The sequence below is a fragment of the Manis javanica genome, chromosome 15 (genome assembly GCF_040802235.1).
Source record: "Manis javanica isolate MJ-LG chromosome 15, MJ_LKY, whole genome shotgun sequence".
In the NCBI taxonomy this organism is placed as follows: Eukaryota; Metazoa; Chordata; class Mammalia; order Pholidota; family Manidae; genus Manis; species Manis javanica.
In genome coordinates, this window is record NC_133170.1 from 37,113,719 (window position 1) to 37,130,444 (window position 16,726).

At 36.4% G+C, this 16,726-nt stretch overlaps 1 protein-coding gene across 1 annotated transcript in view; it reads left to right on the top strand.

Moving 5' to 3' along the window:
- MRPL3 (mitochondrial ribosomal protein L3) overlaps positions 1–16,726 on the top strand; it is a 69,891-nt gene that overhangs the window by 30,883 nt on the left and 22,282 nt on the right. The gene's annotated exons all lie outside the window — the stretch shown is intronic.

Consider the following 16,726-nt stretch of genomic DNA (forward strand, 5'->3'; position numbering starts at 1 on the left):
ATTATTGACTATATTCCCTATTATTTATTTTATAACTGAAAGTTTGTACCCCTTAATCCTCTTCACCTATTTTGTTTGTCCTCACACCCTTGCCCCTCTGACAACCACCAGTTTGTTCTCTGTATTTATGAGTCTGTTTCTGTTTGTCCATTTGTTTTGTTTTTTAGGTTCCACATGTAAGTGAAATCTTAACGCATTTATCTTCCTCTGGCTCATTCACTTAGCATACTCTCTAGGTCCATCCATGTTGTCGCAAATAGCAAGGTTTCATTCATTTTTATGACTAAGTAATAGTCCATTGTGTATATATACTGCATCTTCATTGTCCATTCATCTACTGATGGGCACATAGGTTGCTTCTATATCTTGGCTATTGTAAGTAGTGCTGCAGTAAACATAGGAGTACATATATCTTTTCAAATTAGTGTTTTTGTTTTCTTCAGGTAAATTCCTGTAACTGAATTACTGAGTCATATCATTTGTATTTTTAATTTTTTGAGGAACCACCGTACTGCTTTCTGTAGTGGCTGCACCAACTTAAATTCCCATCAGTAGTGTGTGAGGGTTCTCTTTTCTCCACATCTTGCCAATACATTTTATTTCTTGTCTCATTGATACTAGCCAGTCGGGTGTGAGGGGATGTCTCACTGTGTTTTTGAGTTGCATTTCCTTAATGATTAGTGATGTTGATCACCTTTTCATGTACTTTGTTGGCCATCTGTATGTCTTCTTTGGACAAATGTCTATTCGTGTCCTCTGCCTATTTTTAAATCAGATTATTTGTTTTTTTGGTGTTGAGTCATATGAGTTCTTTACATATTTTGGATAATAAGCCCTTGTCAGTTATATCATTTACAAATATATTCTCCTATTCAGTAGGTTGCCTCTTCATTTTGCTGATGGTAGAAGCTTTTTAGTTTGATGTAGTCCCACTTGTTTATTGTGCTTTTGTTTCTCTTGCCTGGGAGAGACATAACCAGAAAAAAATTGCTAAGGCCAGTGTCAAAGGGTTCATTGCCTATGATTTCTTTTAGGAGTTTTATGGTTCCAAGTCTTATATTTAGGTTTTTAATCCATTTTGAGTTTATTTTTATGTATGGTGTAACAAAGTGATCCAGTTACATTGTTTTGTATGTAGCTATCTGATTTTCCCGACACCATTTATTGAAGTCTTTTCCCCCTTGTATATTCTTGCCTCCTTTGTCATATATTAATTGACCGAGTAAAGGTGATTTACCTCTGGGCTCTCTGTTGTGTTCCATTGATCTTTGTGTCTTGTTTTGTGCCAGTGCCATACTGTTTTGATTACTGTAGCTTTGTACTATAGTTTGAGATCAGGGAGCATAATAGATTCAGCTTTGTTCTTCTTTCTCAAGATTGCTTTGGTTCTTTGGGGTCTGTTGTGGTGCCATGCAAATTTCAGGATTATTTGTCTTAGTTTAATAAAAAATGCCACTGGTCTTTTGATAGGGATTGCATTGAATCTGTAGATTGCTTTAAGTAGTATGGACATTTTAACAATATGCATTCTTCCTATCCATGAGCAGAAAAAAATCTTTCTATTTATTTATGTCATCTTCAGTTTCTTTCATCAGTATCTTAAAGTTTTCAGACTGTAGGTATTTCACCTCCTTGGTTAAATTTATTCCTAGGTATTTTACTCTTTCTGATGTAACTGTAAATGGGATTGTTTTCTTAATTTATCCTTCTGCTAGTTTGTTTTCAGTGTATAGAAATGCAGCAGATTTCTCTATTGATTTTGTGTTCTGCAATTTTACTGAATTCATTTATTCTAATAAGTTTCTTGGTGGAGTCTTTGGGGTTTTCTATATATATGTAATATCATGTCCTTGGTAAATAGTAACAGTTTTATTTCTTCCCTACCAGTTTGGATGCCTTTTATTTCTTTTTCTTGTCTGATGCTGTGGCTGGAACTTCCAATACTGTGTTGAATGAGAGTAGTGAGAATGAACATCCTCGTCTTGCTCCTGATCGGAAAGGAAAAGCTTTCAACTTTTCACCATTGAGTGTGATTCTAGCTGTGGGTTTTTCACACAGAGCCATTGTTATGTTGAAGTATGTTCCCTCTCTACCCACTCTGTTGAGAGGTTTTTATCATGAATAGATGTTGAATTTTGTCAAATGTTTTTTTCTGCATCTATTGACATAATCATATGTGTTTACCCTTCCTTTTATTAATATGGTGTATCACATTGATTGATTTACAAATGTTGCGCTCCTGGAATAAATCCCACTTCAGTGAGCAAGCCTTTTAATGTTTTGTTGAATTCAGTTTATTAATATTTTGTTGAGAATTTTTGGGTTTGTTCAGCAGGGATGCAGGGATGTTGGTCTGTATACAGTTTTCTTTTTTTATAGTGTCTTTAGTTTTGGTATCAGGGTAATGCTGGTCTTTTAGAATGAATTTGGAAGTCTTCCTTTATTTTTGGGGTATAGTTGGAGAAAGATAGGTATTTAGTTTTCTGTAAATATTTGGTATATTTCAACCGTGAAGCCATCTGGTCATGTACATTTGTTGGTTGAGAGGTTTTTGATGACCAATTCAAGTTCTTTTCTTGGAAGATTGTATGTTTCTATTTATCCATTTCTTCTAGAGTTTGTTGCCACATAATTTTTCAGAGTAATCTCTTATAATTGTTTGTATTTCTATATTGTCAGTTGTAATTTCTTCTCTTTCTTTTCTTATTTTATTTGAGTTCTTTTTTTCTTGACTCTAGCTAAAGGTACCATCAGTTTTGTTTATCTTTTTAAAGAACAGCTCTTAGTTTCATTGATCTTTTTTGTTGTTTTTTGTTTTTTTAGTCTCTATTTTATTTCCATTCTAATCTTTATTATTTCCTTCCTTCCACCAGCTTTGGACTTTGTTCTATTTCTAGATCCTTTAGGTGTGACCTTAAGTTGTTTAATTGAGATTTTCTTTCTTGAGGTAGGCCTGTATCACTATAAACTTCTCTCTTAGAACTGCTTTTGCTTCATCCCAAAGATTTTGAACCATTGTGTTTCTGTTTTCATTTTTCTCTATGTGTTTTTTATTTTCTCTTATGTTTTTTCCAGTTTTTTTTCTTGTTATTGATTTTTTTCTACTTTAGTACTTTGTGGTTAGAAAAGATGCTTTAAATGAATTCAATCTTAAATTTATTGAGACTTATTTTGTGGCCTAATATGTCTATCCTGGAGGACATTCTGTGTGCATTTGAAAAAAGTGAGTGTTCTGTTTGGGATGTAATGCTCTGTATGTATCTGTTAGGTCCATCTGGCTTAATGAGTCATTCAGCACCATTGTTCCCTTACTGATTTTCTGTCTGGATGAGCTATCCATTGATTTAAGTGAAATGTTAAAGTCTACTATTATGATATTACTGTTAGTTTCTCCCTTTATGTCTGAAAATATTTGCTTCATATATCTAGGTGTTCCTATGTTGGGTTCATAGATATTTACCATTGGTATGTCCTTTTGATGAACTGATCCCTTTATCATTATGTAATACCCTTCTTTGTCTCTTGTTATATTCTTTGTCTTGAAGTCTATTTTGTCTGATATATGTATTGCTGCTCACTTTTTTATTTTCTTAACATTTGTGCAGAATATTGTTTTCCCTTCCATTACTTTCAGTTTGTATGTGTTTTAAGGTCCGAAGTGAGTCTCTTGTAGGCAGCATATAAATGAGTCTTGTTTCTTTATCCAGTCACCCTATGTCTTTTGCTTGGAGCATTTAGTTCATTTACATTTAAAGTGATTATTGATAGGTATGTACTTGCTGCCATTTTGTTTATTGTTTTCTTGTAGTTTCTGTAGTACTTCTCTGTTCCTTTCTCCTCTTGTTCTCTTCCCTTGCAATTTGAAAACTTTTTTTAGTGTTATGCTTGGATTCCTTCTCTCTTTTTTTTGTGTATCTTTACGGGAGTTTGGTTTGGTTACCATGAGGTTCATATATATAAGCCATAATATCCTATACATATAGCAGTGTGTATTAGGTTGATGGTTGCTTAACTTCAAGAACATTCTAAAACACTACTTTTTTTTAAAATTAAGGTATCATTGATATACAATCTTATGAAGGTTTCACATGAGCAACATTGTGGTTTCATCATTCACCCATATTATCAAGTCTTACCCACCGCATTGCAGTTGCTGTCCGTAAGAGTAGTAAGATGCTATAGAGTCATTACTTGTCTTCTCCATGCTGTACTGCCTTCTGCATGCCCCCCATACATTTAAGTGTGCTAATCATAATGCTCCTTAATCCTCTCTTAATCCCTTTCTCTCTCCCAACCAATGCACCCTCCCAACCCCTTCTCTTTAGTAAGCACTAGTCCTTTCGTGGAGTCTGTGAGCCTGCTGCTGTTTTGTTCCTTCAGCTTTGCTTTGTTGTTGTACTCCACAATAAGTGAAATCATTTGGTACTTGTCTTTTTCCACCTGGCTTATTTCACTGAGCATAATACCCTCTAGCTCCACCCATGTTGTTGCAAATGTTAGGATTTGTTTTCTTCTTATGGCTGAATAGTATTCCATTGTGTGTATATACCACATCTTCTTTATCCATTCATCTACTAATGGACACTTAGGTTTCTTCCATATCTTGGCTATCTCTTGGCTATTATAAATACTGCTGTGATAAACATAGGGATGCATATGTCTTTTTCAAACTGGGCTGCTGCATTCTTAGGGTAAATTCCTAGGAGTGGAATTCCTGGGTCAAATGGCATTTCTATGTTTAGTTTTTTGAGGAATCTCCATATTACTTTCCACAATCATTGAACTAATTTACATTCCCACCAGCAGTGTAGGAGTGTTTCACTTTCTCTGCATCCTCACCAGCATTTGTTGTTCCTTGTCTTTTGGATGTTGGCCAACCTAACTGGTGTGAGGTAATATCTCATTGTGGTTTTAATTTGCATTTCCCTGATAATTAGTGATGTGGAGCATCTTTTCATGTGCCTGTTGGCTGTCTGAATTTCTTCTTTGGAGAAGTGTCTGTTCAGATACTCTGCCCATTTTATAATCAGGTTATTTGTTTTTTGGGTGTTGAGGCTTATGAGTTCTTTATATATTTTTTGGATGTTAGTCCCTTGTTGGATATGTCATTTATGAATATACTCTCTCATACTGTAGAGTGACTTTCTGTTCTCCTGATGGTGTCCTTTGCTGTACAGAAGCTTTTTAGTTTGATATAGTTCCATGTGTTCACTTTTGCTTTTGTTTCCCTTGCTCGAGGAGATGTGTTCAGGAAAAAATTGCTCTTTTATATTCAAGAGATTTTTGCCTGTGTTTTCTTCTAAGAGTTTTATCGTTTCATGACTTACATTCAGGTCTTTGATCCATTTTGAGTTTACTTTTGTGTATGGGGTTAGACAATAATCCGGTTTCATTCTCTTGCATATAGCTGTCCAGTTTTGCTAACACCAGTTGTTGAAGAGGCTTCCATTTTCCCATTGTTTGTCCATAGTTTCTTTGTTGTATATTAATTGACCATATATGCTTGGGTTTGTATCTGGGCCCCTTGTCTATTCCCCTGGTCCATGGGTCTGTTCTTGTGCCAGTACCAAATTGTCTTGATTACTGTGGCTTTGTAGAAGAGCTTGAAGTCAGGGAGTGTAATTCCCCCGCTTTGTTCTTCCTTCTCAGGATTGCTTTGGCTATTCGGGATCTTTTTGGTTCCATATGAATTTTAGAACTATTTGTTGCAGTTGGTTGAAGAATGCTATTGGTATTTTGATAGGGATTGCATTGAATCTGTAGATTGCTTTAGGCAGGATGGCCATTTTGACAATATTAGTTCTTTCTATCCATAAGCACAGGATGTATTTGCATTTATTGGTGTCTTTAATTTCTCTCATGAGTGTCTTGTAGTTTTCAGGGTATAGGTCTTTTACATCCTTCATTAGGTTTATTCCTAGGTATTTTATTCTTCTTGATGTAATTGTAAATGGAGTTTTTTTCCTGATTTCTCTTTCTGCTAATTCATCTTTAGTATTTAGGGATGCAACAGATTTCTGTTTATTAATTTTGTATCCTGCAACTTGGCTGAATTCAGTTTTAGTTCTAGTAGTTTTGGAATGGATTCTTTTGGGTTTTTTATGTACAATATATCATGTCATCTGCAAACAGTAACAGTTAAACATCTTCCTTACCAATTGGGATGCCTTTTATTATTTGTGTTGTCTGATTGCCATGGCCAGCACCTCCAGTACTATGTTGAATAAAAGCCAAAACACAACTTTTTTAATTGTTCCCCCCTCTATGTTTTATATATATATGATGTCATAATTTTCATTTTACTTTGTGTATCCCTTGATTAATTTTTTTGTATAATTTATTTTACTACTTTTGCCTTTTGAATTTCATACTTGCTTTTTAGGTGATTGATCTACCTTTCTATGTTTGTTTTTACCAATGGAATTTTTTTCTTTTCATAATTTTCTTACTTTTAGATGTGGTGTTTTTCCATGTAGAGAAGACCTTTAACATTTCTTGTAAGGTCAATTTTGTGGTGATGAACTCCTTTAACTTTTGTTTGCCTGAGAAAATCTCTCCTCTCTAATTCTGAGTGATAATCTTCCTGGGTAGAGTATTCTTGGCTGTCGATTTTTTTTTTTTTTTTTTTTTTCCTTTTCTTTCAGCACTTTGTATCATGCCACACTCCCTTCTGGCCTGCCAATTCTGGTGAACAATCAGCTCATAGCCTTTTGAAGTTTCCCTTGTATATAACTGTTTGCTTTTCTCTTGCTGCTTTTCAGGGTCTCTTTTTATATTTATTCTTTGCCATTTTAATTACTAGGTGTCTTGGTGTGGACCTCCTTGGATTCTTCTTGTTTGGGACTCTCTGCTTCCTGCATGTGAATGTTTCACTTCCTTCCCCATGTTGGGGAAGTTTTCAGCTGTAAGTTTTCTGCCCCTTTCTTTCTCTCTTCTCCTTCTGGGACCCCTATTATGAAAATGTTTCACTTGAGGTTGTCTCAGAGATCTCCTAATCTTTCCTTACTTCTTAAAATTATTTTTTCTCTTTTCTGTTTAGTTTGATTACTTGCCTTTAACCTATCTTTTAGGTCACTGATCCATTCTTTTACATTCTCTAGTCTACTGTTGAATCCCTCTAGTGTATTTTTCATTAAATTATTGTATACTTCAACTCTGGTTCTTTTTTTTTTTATATTTTCCATCTCTTTGTTGATGTTCTGCCTGAGTTCGTCCTGTCCTCTCCAATCCAGTATCTTTATGACCATAACTTAGAATTCTTTATCAAACAGACTGCTTATCTCCATTTCATTTAGCTCTTTATCTGGCATTTTATCTTTTTCTTTCATTTGAACATATTCCTCTGCCTCTTCATTTTGTCTGTCTGTGTTTTCTGTGCTTGTGTATCGAGTAGATCAACTATGTCTCCTGGTCTTGAAAGCAGTGACCCTACGTAATAATCATCCTGTTCTCATTCATAATATTAATCTTTAATATTAATGACTACTGGTTTTTAAATTGCACTGTATCATTTGTATGTGAGAAGTTCACATCAGGTTACAGCTCTTAAACTGAGATATATGTTTCTTGAAATGGGACTAAAAGTCACATTACTAGGGTTCTTTGTAGGCTGGGCCCACTCCTATTTTGATGACCAAAGGCCACATACATTTTGATGGTAAAGTAAACATGAGCAATGTTGTGGAGTTGTCTTGAGATTTTCTAGTCTAGTAATTGGGGTTCTTTCCAATCTAGGCTACAGTTAAATTAGAAACATTTAATACTATTTGTAATAGTGATTATTATGCTTCAGGTTCCCCTAAGGTAACTATAAAAGATTTTTGTAACTGTTAAAAAAGAGTATCAGAAGCTGGAAGAAGAAATGGGGCTACACTTTAGGCCTCTTTCAGAGCATGGATTTTCTCTTAGTACCAGATAAGTGAGACTTCTTCCATAAAAGCAAACTTTTTTTATACCTAAAGAAGGTTTAATTTGGCAAAGTCAACACTTAATTGGCACTCTAATAGAAATGCTGGCTTGGAATCATATTTAAACTAGGCATTGGTATTTTTGGTAATTAGTTTTTTCATATCTTACCACAATCAGATGGCTTAAGGTAAGTTCAGCCCTGGCTAGATGATCTACAGGAAGCATTTAGATCTTATAGAAGTGGTTTTTCAAAATGGTTAAGGTTGCCTCACTCTGAAAGAAGTAACAAAACCCTTATGTATGTTATGTATAAATTGTTCAGTTTAGGTTTTCAGAATCCACCTGACCTAGACTAAACTCCAAATGTCAACCCTTGTCCATTCCTATTGTTTGTTTTATCAACACAGATGATAATTTCACTGCATTATGTGCCTCAGTTGTCTCCTTTTTGTTAAATGACTAGGTCTGCAGCCTTTGTTATTCTGACTGGAGCCGTTTAGAAATGACCACTAGTCCTTGGCTGCTCTGGGATAATCATATGACCACAGGGACTGAGCCATAGCAGCTTTTACCCGAGGCAGTGGGACGAGTGCCAGCATTAGGTTCCTTAGCACAGTCAGCTAGGCATGTCTGCATTCCCACACTAGTATTGCCTCCTTGCAAATATGGGCTATTGCAGGCAGCTGCTAGGTGCCTTTACCTTTGATGAGCTGTTTTGAGAAACGATGTGGGATAGATTGGCAGTAGAGTGGGCCCTTTTTTCAGAGTAATCACAACCCTTCTCCTTTTTTTCCCCTGCTTCCTGATTCTTGCAGTCTCATTCCTACTTACTGGGGCCTCTGAAATCACTGGTTTCTTGGTGACTTTGTTCTGCCTTCCCTTGTGAAGAACTCAAAATATCAGAACTGTAAAGCTTTGGTTTGGTTAATTGGGAACATATGTGTGCTGTGAATCAGATGGTTTAACTTTCCTAATTTCTGTATTCATTTTTATATATAATAAAATACCCCACAATAATCCTGTTAATTTACACAGTTAATAGTGTGTGAATTTGGTTACATAGTTTACAGGATATATGAGCTAGTCTGAGAAGCCCTGCAAAATCAGGCCTTTCCTAGCAGATGCCTTGTGGAGGGAATTGTGTTTAGCTTGGGTTAGAGCCTAGCTTCTAATGTGCTGAACAGGCTTTCATTTCATATGCTCCCATTGGGTTTTTTTGGCTTCTTAAAAGTTATTTTTAAAGCTGCAGCATTTATTTTCTGAGTGTAAAGTGAAAGGGGAAGTGTTTTGGTTTGGTTTTGTATTTTAAGATTGTGTACCTGGAAAGCAAGATTGTGTAAAGCCATGTGTCAACCTCAGGGCTAGATGGCTGGTAAGAGCTGGGAGAATAACTGGCCCTGGGATTTAAAGTAGCTGACATTCAGCTCTGGAGAAGGGGGGTCTTCACTTGAGAAGATCTTACTCTGGTGTGGGCTGCCATAGAGTGTCCTGTTTGACTTTCACTGCATAGCCATTGGGGGTGGAGTTACCCCACACAAATGCCCTGTGCTCAGGTGTGTATATCTTTACATGGTATTATCTGAGATCAGAATGAAGTGGGCTTTATTTGACCTTTCACTAAATGTTTCTGATAAGTATAGGTCTTGTAACTGGCATGTTATTGAGGCCTCAGGATGCCTGAAAGTGTTTGTAAATGTGTAGGACTCTGTCCTCTTGTGGAGTGCTTCTGAATTCCTTGGGCAGCACTGGGGCTCCAGCTGCGTGCAGCCCTGGCTGCTTCTGCTGCTTCTCTTTGCCGCTGGCTTCCCTGTGGTGGGTGTGGGGGGTGCACACACATCCATGTGTGCATGCACACATGCATTTGCATACTTTTTCCTTTTTATATTCTCTGTCCTTTCCCAGTTGCTTTTCATTTTTAGACAGTTCCCTATATTTGGAACTTAACAGCCAGTGAAAATGTTCTTGTTGACTATAAATGGGACCATCAGCTTTTTGGAATTAGGCTGAGTCCTCTTACTGTGGCTCACTTACAGCCAGAGATTCACTACCTTGTACTCCATTTCCAGCCCCTGTATTAAAATACTGAAAGTTCTGGGCTCCATCTTCTTGATTATTAATCCTGTTATAAAAAATTGTACAGTGACATAGTTGGTCAGATGATGAAGGACATGAATTTACAGGAGCAGTGGTTCTCATGCTTAAGTGGGCTTCAGAATGTCCAGGAGGGCTTGTTAAACACAGACTGTAGGAACTCACTCTCGCCACCACACACACACGCACACACACACTGGTCTCCTTACTAACTGGCTTCATTATCTCCTTTCTATTAGAAAAAAGTCTCAAATTAATCTTTAAGTGAAATTTTTCATTTTTCTCATGTTGTAATAATTATGTTTAATTGTATTAAATCTATACTTATATTTTGAGTATTTTGAGTTTTTTTAAACATAACTTCAATTTTAATTGAGTGATTAAACATACTTTAGAAGTAACTAACTAAATAAGAAATTTTTACATAAAAATACACTAATTAAAGAAAATATGGTATTAATAGAATCTGTCTACTTCAAGAATGAAATTGTCTGGAGAGTTTTTTCAAAGGAAACCGGTGACGAACAGTAGCATTCTCTTGAAGACTTCTGTCAGATTTTTAGATGTTCCTCTTCTAATAATTGCATTGGGAAATCTGTTTGCATTGAAAGTTACATTGTGCTTACCTGCACTGAACTGGGGTATAATTCTCTATATAAGTAAGTAAATTTACCAGTGTCACTTTGGACTGTGAGGTGAATATATATTCACCAGATTTCCTTATAGTTTCTACTTCTATAATAGAAATAGGTTTTTCATCTAAAGGGTCTGGTAATACAAACTCAGTTTAGGTTGTATGGGAAAGATTTTTACATCTAATATATAAAACCATTCTAGCAGAATAATTTTCTACAGGTTCATTGTATGTTCAGATAATAAATCTTGCTTAAAATATGGCAGTTTTATGTAATTTATTTTAAATAAAAATTTAGGACTAGCATGTGTAATGATGTGTTTCCCATACCCTACCTTAGCACCCTTTTAAAGTTTATATCCTTGTCCTGTAATGGCGATTATATTCCATCGTAACTTCTATAGATGGTGGTGCGGGTCTAACATTTTCTCTTTCTGTTTTGAGGAGGAGACAGCTCCAGGTAATGTATAAATAGTGGGTAAGAGGAGGGATGACTGTTGGTTCTGTCTTCAACATAGGATGGCTAGCCCATTGTTCTCCATTAAATCCTAGTGGTGGCGATTATAATTTATAGTTTTTGGTTTTGTTTTTAAGGAAAGAAATCAGAAAAGGATGAAACAGAATAAATAAGAAACTGTAAAATTGTGTTCTGCACTTTTTAGGGAGAAATGTTCGATCTCTGTCTCAGAGGACTTGAAGGACACAGATGGTGGCAATGCACCCATAACTGTGGCCATGTGGTCACCGTCCTCCAGGAGTCTTACTGAGCTTTGAGTTCATGGCAGTGGCATACCTGAAGTGATCTTTCTTCTGTTTTTTCTGGAAATTATTTATTCATTTATTTAAATTTTGAAGCCAGGAATGAAGTCAGAAAATAGTATGTTCTGCTCCTTAAAAGATTTTTTTCTTTAGGACTAATAGAAGAATCTAAACATCTTGGCTACAAGCCTAGGCTAATTACAATGACCCTTGTGGTTTCAGGCATAATCTTATTACTTTAAAGTCATCAATGTTCTTTAAATTCTCATTAACCTTGGGTTTCAAAATAGAAAAATAGGTGCTTACCTTGACAATGTCATCCCTGGTAGTAAAATGAGAAGGAGGAAGGGGCTGGCTAGGTGACTGAGAGGCCACCTTTGCACAGTCTCTTGAGATTCAATTGGTTTGGGTTCTTACATTAAAAGGTCAAAATGTGTGCAGAACTATTGTTGCCCATCAAAGTTATAGGGTGATTACAAAGTCACGTAGATTCTTAAAAGAGCAAAGCCTCTTTGGGCGCTATGCCCAGTCCTGCCCACTTTTCAGAGAAGGGTGTCACATGCCATCAGAAGGCTGCCTCCCTGCTGCTCATTCCTCTGACCAGAGAGCATTTGCTGTGAACTGGGAGGGAAGAACAAGGTATGAGCTGCCATCAGGACTGCGTCCAGCCCTGTACATTTTCAGTTGTATTTAACCTTAATAAATTACTGTTTTTACTAGCTATTCAAAGTGGTAAAATTTTAAGCATATTAGTGAAACAATATTAAAATGAGTGGTTAAACTATAGAGGGAAATTATCTATTTAAAAAAATCCCTCTTCAGTCAATCAAAGTAAATGTCTGTTTCAAGATCAAGGCTAGAGTTTGGAGGGTGGTGTTTTAGGATTTTTTGTTGTTGCTTTAAAAAATTTTTTATAGTAAGCATCTTTGCCTGACTAACTGCAAAGAAGCATTTTCTTTAACTCAAAATCAGCAAAATTAAGGCTTAATCAGAGACGATCTAGGGAATGGCTAAAAGCGTAGGCTCTGCTTTTTAGTAGCTCTGTGATCTAGAGTGCTTCCTTAACCTCTCTGTTGCCTCGTGTTTAACATGAGAATAATTATATCACCTACCCCATAGCCATGTTTTAAAGATTGAATGAGATAATACATGGAGAACTCAAGGCCTGACACATAAATGCTCAGAAGTATTGTTGATATGACTGCTTTTTAATTTCTTACAGAATTAAAATGTTTCCTTCAGGAGGCAATCTTTTTAAATGAATAAAAATCATTGTCATTAGGAATCCAGTTGTGGTATTTTCTAATGCATCAAATTATTGGCTTCTTACTTTAGACTGTCTTTTGTATAGTAAAGGAGCTTTACAATGCACTCTAGGTAAATTTAAGGTTATGTACTACCTATTACATCTAGAATTTATAGAGTAATAAGGATGCCCTTGAAATAGCTTCAAGCCTCTCTGATTTAGTGGATATTTTTATATTTTTGCTCTGATCCTTTTCTCAACAGGTGATATGACCTGGGTTTAAAGTATGGCCAGATGCTGCTGTTTACTAGGGATTTGTACTTGGGCAGGCAGCTTAACCTTCTCTAAATATGGATTTTATTGTCTTTAACATAAGGGGACTTCAACATATGGGACTAAGTAGTTTCTAAGGTTCCTTTTGATCTAAAAATATGTTTCCAAAAAATAATTCCTCAGTTTTCCAGGTGGCCTAGCTTTTATCTATATTAATGAAGAAGTGATACGTAACCATAGATTCACAACACATGGCAATATGGTCTTCGATCTATTGAAGAAAATGATATGGCCGAAGACCTTCAGAAAACTTATGTCCTTTCATGATATTGCAAAATTGGTTATTTGAATTTTCTTTTTTGAGAAAGACAGACTGAACTCAAAATGGCAAATGAGGGCTTCTGGGTTTACTTACGACAGCCAGGAAGTGCTCCCTTTTATAAGAGTATTTGAATCTCTGGCATTTGTCTCTTTGTACTGTTGAATGAGTTAGATGTGATCTCAGAAAACTCTGAGCAGTGCACTCTGAACAGTCACTTTTTGATAAAAATGTTTCCTGATGTTGATGCGAGGTTTCTGGCTTTTGGACAGAAACAGAATACCTGCATTTCTCGTCATGCTGTTGCAAACTCATCCTAACAAGTAACAGCTATACAGATATTCCACAGCAGCTTTTAACTAAATGTGATAGAACATAGGACAACTGGAAAATTCCACCATGGCACATTGTGGGTTCAGGAGCTGTACATCACTGATCAGCTAGGGTCAGGCAGCACTGAATTGGGTAAAATTGACTCCCAAAGTTTACAGGGATAGTCTGTAGTGGAGATGCTTTGCTCTTGAAATGTGGGGAAGTGAAAGTAGGTAGATAACATGTGGGTGAGTTTGTGAAATGTGGAGAACTATATTTAAAGATTAACATGTTTGTGCCATATTAGTTCATCTTGAATTAAAAGTTGGTCATGTTGGACATAGGGATTTGGCTAACAGGGCCTTTAAGTACATAGAATTTATTTTTTTCCTTTTTTGTTTACTGGAATTTTTTTAAATAAAAGCTTTTGGGTAGTTTAAATCTTAAAACAGCAAAGAAGTGTTAAGATATCCTACAGGAAATTCTTTTGATTGTTGATTTGGACCTTATGTGTTTATATGCAGTAGCATTTTTTCACAGGTAAAGATCTCATTTTACTCTAATCTGTTCTTGGTGGCTGAGTTTTATAAAGAAGCAGCCCAGTCTTGACCTGACTAGGAACTCATCGGAGTCCCATCCTTGTAGTCCTATGTAATGTTTAACCATAGAGAAGCTGGGTTTTAAACCAGTGATTTCTTCACCTTCCCACCCTTACCTTCTACTTTATTTATTAAATATTAAAATATAGCCTGATCTGGGAGCATTCTTAGGGAAGTGAAGAGTCCCCTCTTCCATTTAGTACTCAGTTACTGGTTTTCTGAGAGGTTATGTACAAGGTACTTAAACTTTTTAGAGCATAAATCAACTAAAGAGAGACAATTGAAGCTTAATTTGGAAATGGTTCTGATTGAAAAACCTCTACTTACAATGTGGATTTTGACTTTTTAATGAACAAATTGTTTATTTTGCAGCTGATGCAATACACTGATGCCGTATTCAGTCCTTCTCACAGCAATAGAGACAGTGTGAAGGGTGTGAGGAGAGGGCAGTGGGCAGAGCCATGCAAGAGAGCAGCATATTTAGGCAGTCACAGAGTGATCTGCCCTGACTAGGATTTGAGATGGGCAGGGTATGAAACATAGGCTGGACCCAGTTGTAAAAGACCTTATGTGCCCCAAGCTAAAGGAGTTACTGGGGACCATTTAAGATTGTGGTTAGTGGGTTTGCTTGTTTTTGCTGCTATTGCTGTTTTGTTTTCTAAAGCACAGGGCAGCTTGTGTGATAAGGTTATCTTGGGCATGAAGGAGGGTGGTTTGAGAGGGAGCTGTTCAGTGTCTGTTCCTGAAACATTGTAATTGAGTGGCCAGGTACTTTGGGCTGGGTGTGGCCAGTACCTGTATGGAATGGAATGCTAGCAGAATGCCTGCAGCAGGGCTAGATTTGTGGAACTTCAGCTTATTAGTAATAGCTTTGGTGGTCAGCAGACTTCTTCTCAAAGGGCCAAAGATTAACTATTGTAGGTTTATGAGTGTCATGACCTCTGTTGCAGCTGCACCGCATTGCCGTTATAGTTCTAAAGGAGCCATAGGCAATTAGTAAATGTGCATGGCTGTGTTCCAGTAAAACTATTTACTAATAATAAGTGGCCAGTGCATGCCAGTTTGCCAACCCTGGTTTAAACCATAGTGAAGAGAGGATCCCAGGCAGTACTCTAAGGACTAAGACCATCTCTTTGTGCAGCAGCAAGAGGAAAGGAACTTCTCAAAGGGCATTAGGGAAGCAGGAAAGTAGAAAACAGTGATTGGGGGTAGGGGGTGGGGGAGTGTTATAAGGACGGACAGAGGACAACTTTTTCTATTTTAAAAGAGGCCATAGAGATTTGAACACTGACTGAATAAGGAATTACTAACTTTTTTGGATTGTGATAATGATATTGTGATATTCTTTAGAAAGATCATTATCCATTAGAGATCCATATGGAAATATTTATGGAGGAAATATGATATCTGAAATTTTTTCAAAATAATCCATTGGATTATTGTTATTTTGGGAGTAGATGAAACACAATAGGCCTTGAGTTGGTAATTGTTTGATCTGGGTGGTGGATACATCGGAATTCATTGGTACTGGTCTGTCTGCTTTTGAATGTTTTAAAACTTCCATAGTAAGTTATTCTAGTAAAGGGCTTTTGGATTTGGGAATTAATGGGTTAACCTCAGAGTGAGTTCCAGAGAATAACTAGAGAGAAAGATGGATTGCAGAAGAGAGGAGAGAGGGAGAAGCCATTTACTCCTCAAGGAGGAAAAAGAGGAAAGGCAACAGAAGCCAGTGTGGAGGGCAAGATGCAAAGATGAGAATGGAGGAAGTCCTCAGAGGACTCCGAATGGACGGACTCGAGATTGTTCCTCGCTTCATGAACATTTGTTTTATCCCCCTATACAAGTGTACCTAGAATTATGCAGTCAAAGGAAGTTTCCCACAAAGGAGGGGAAAGCACAATGGATTTGTATTAAACCCTGTGTGTCTGCTAGTAGACCACTAGGTATTTGTCATAGTATGGCAAGGGAATGAAATTCACATACTAATAACCTCTGAAGATTTATAGAATGCAATGGGAAACACTAAATTATGATGATGATCCTCAGTCATACCTTTAAGCCCCTCCTCCCCTTTTCTTAATATCATCTTAAACTTTTTTAAAGGGCATGCCCATTGTACAAATTTGGAAACTATAGGAAAAAATTAAGGAAACTACTTATCTTTCTTCCTAAGACACAGCTACAACCAGTAACAGAAGTATTCCAACTTCTGTATGTTAGGCATAAGGTTAAAACACAATCTCTGCACTCCATGAATGTAAAGTATACTGTGGGAAAAAATGGACTGAGAAACAAGGGCAATAGTCTCTTAAATTTAAATTGTATCCCTGAGTTTTTTGATGAATTTTTTGGTTCAACAAGTATAAATGCTCTAAATTTTCTTAACTTTCAGATGTCTCACTAAATTTGGAACTAATAACATTGTGTTCTTTCTTTCTTTTTTTTCTAATAAAGGTATCATTGATATACAGTTTTATTGAGGTCTCACACAAGCAACATTGTGGTTACTACATTCACCCATATTATCAAGTTCCCCACCCCTACCTATTGCAGTCACTGTCCATCAGCATGGTATGACATAGAGT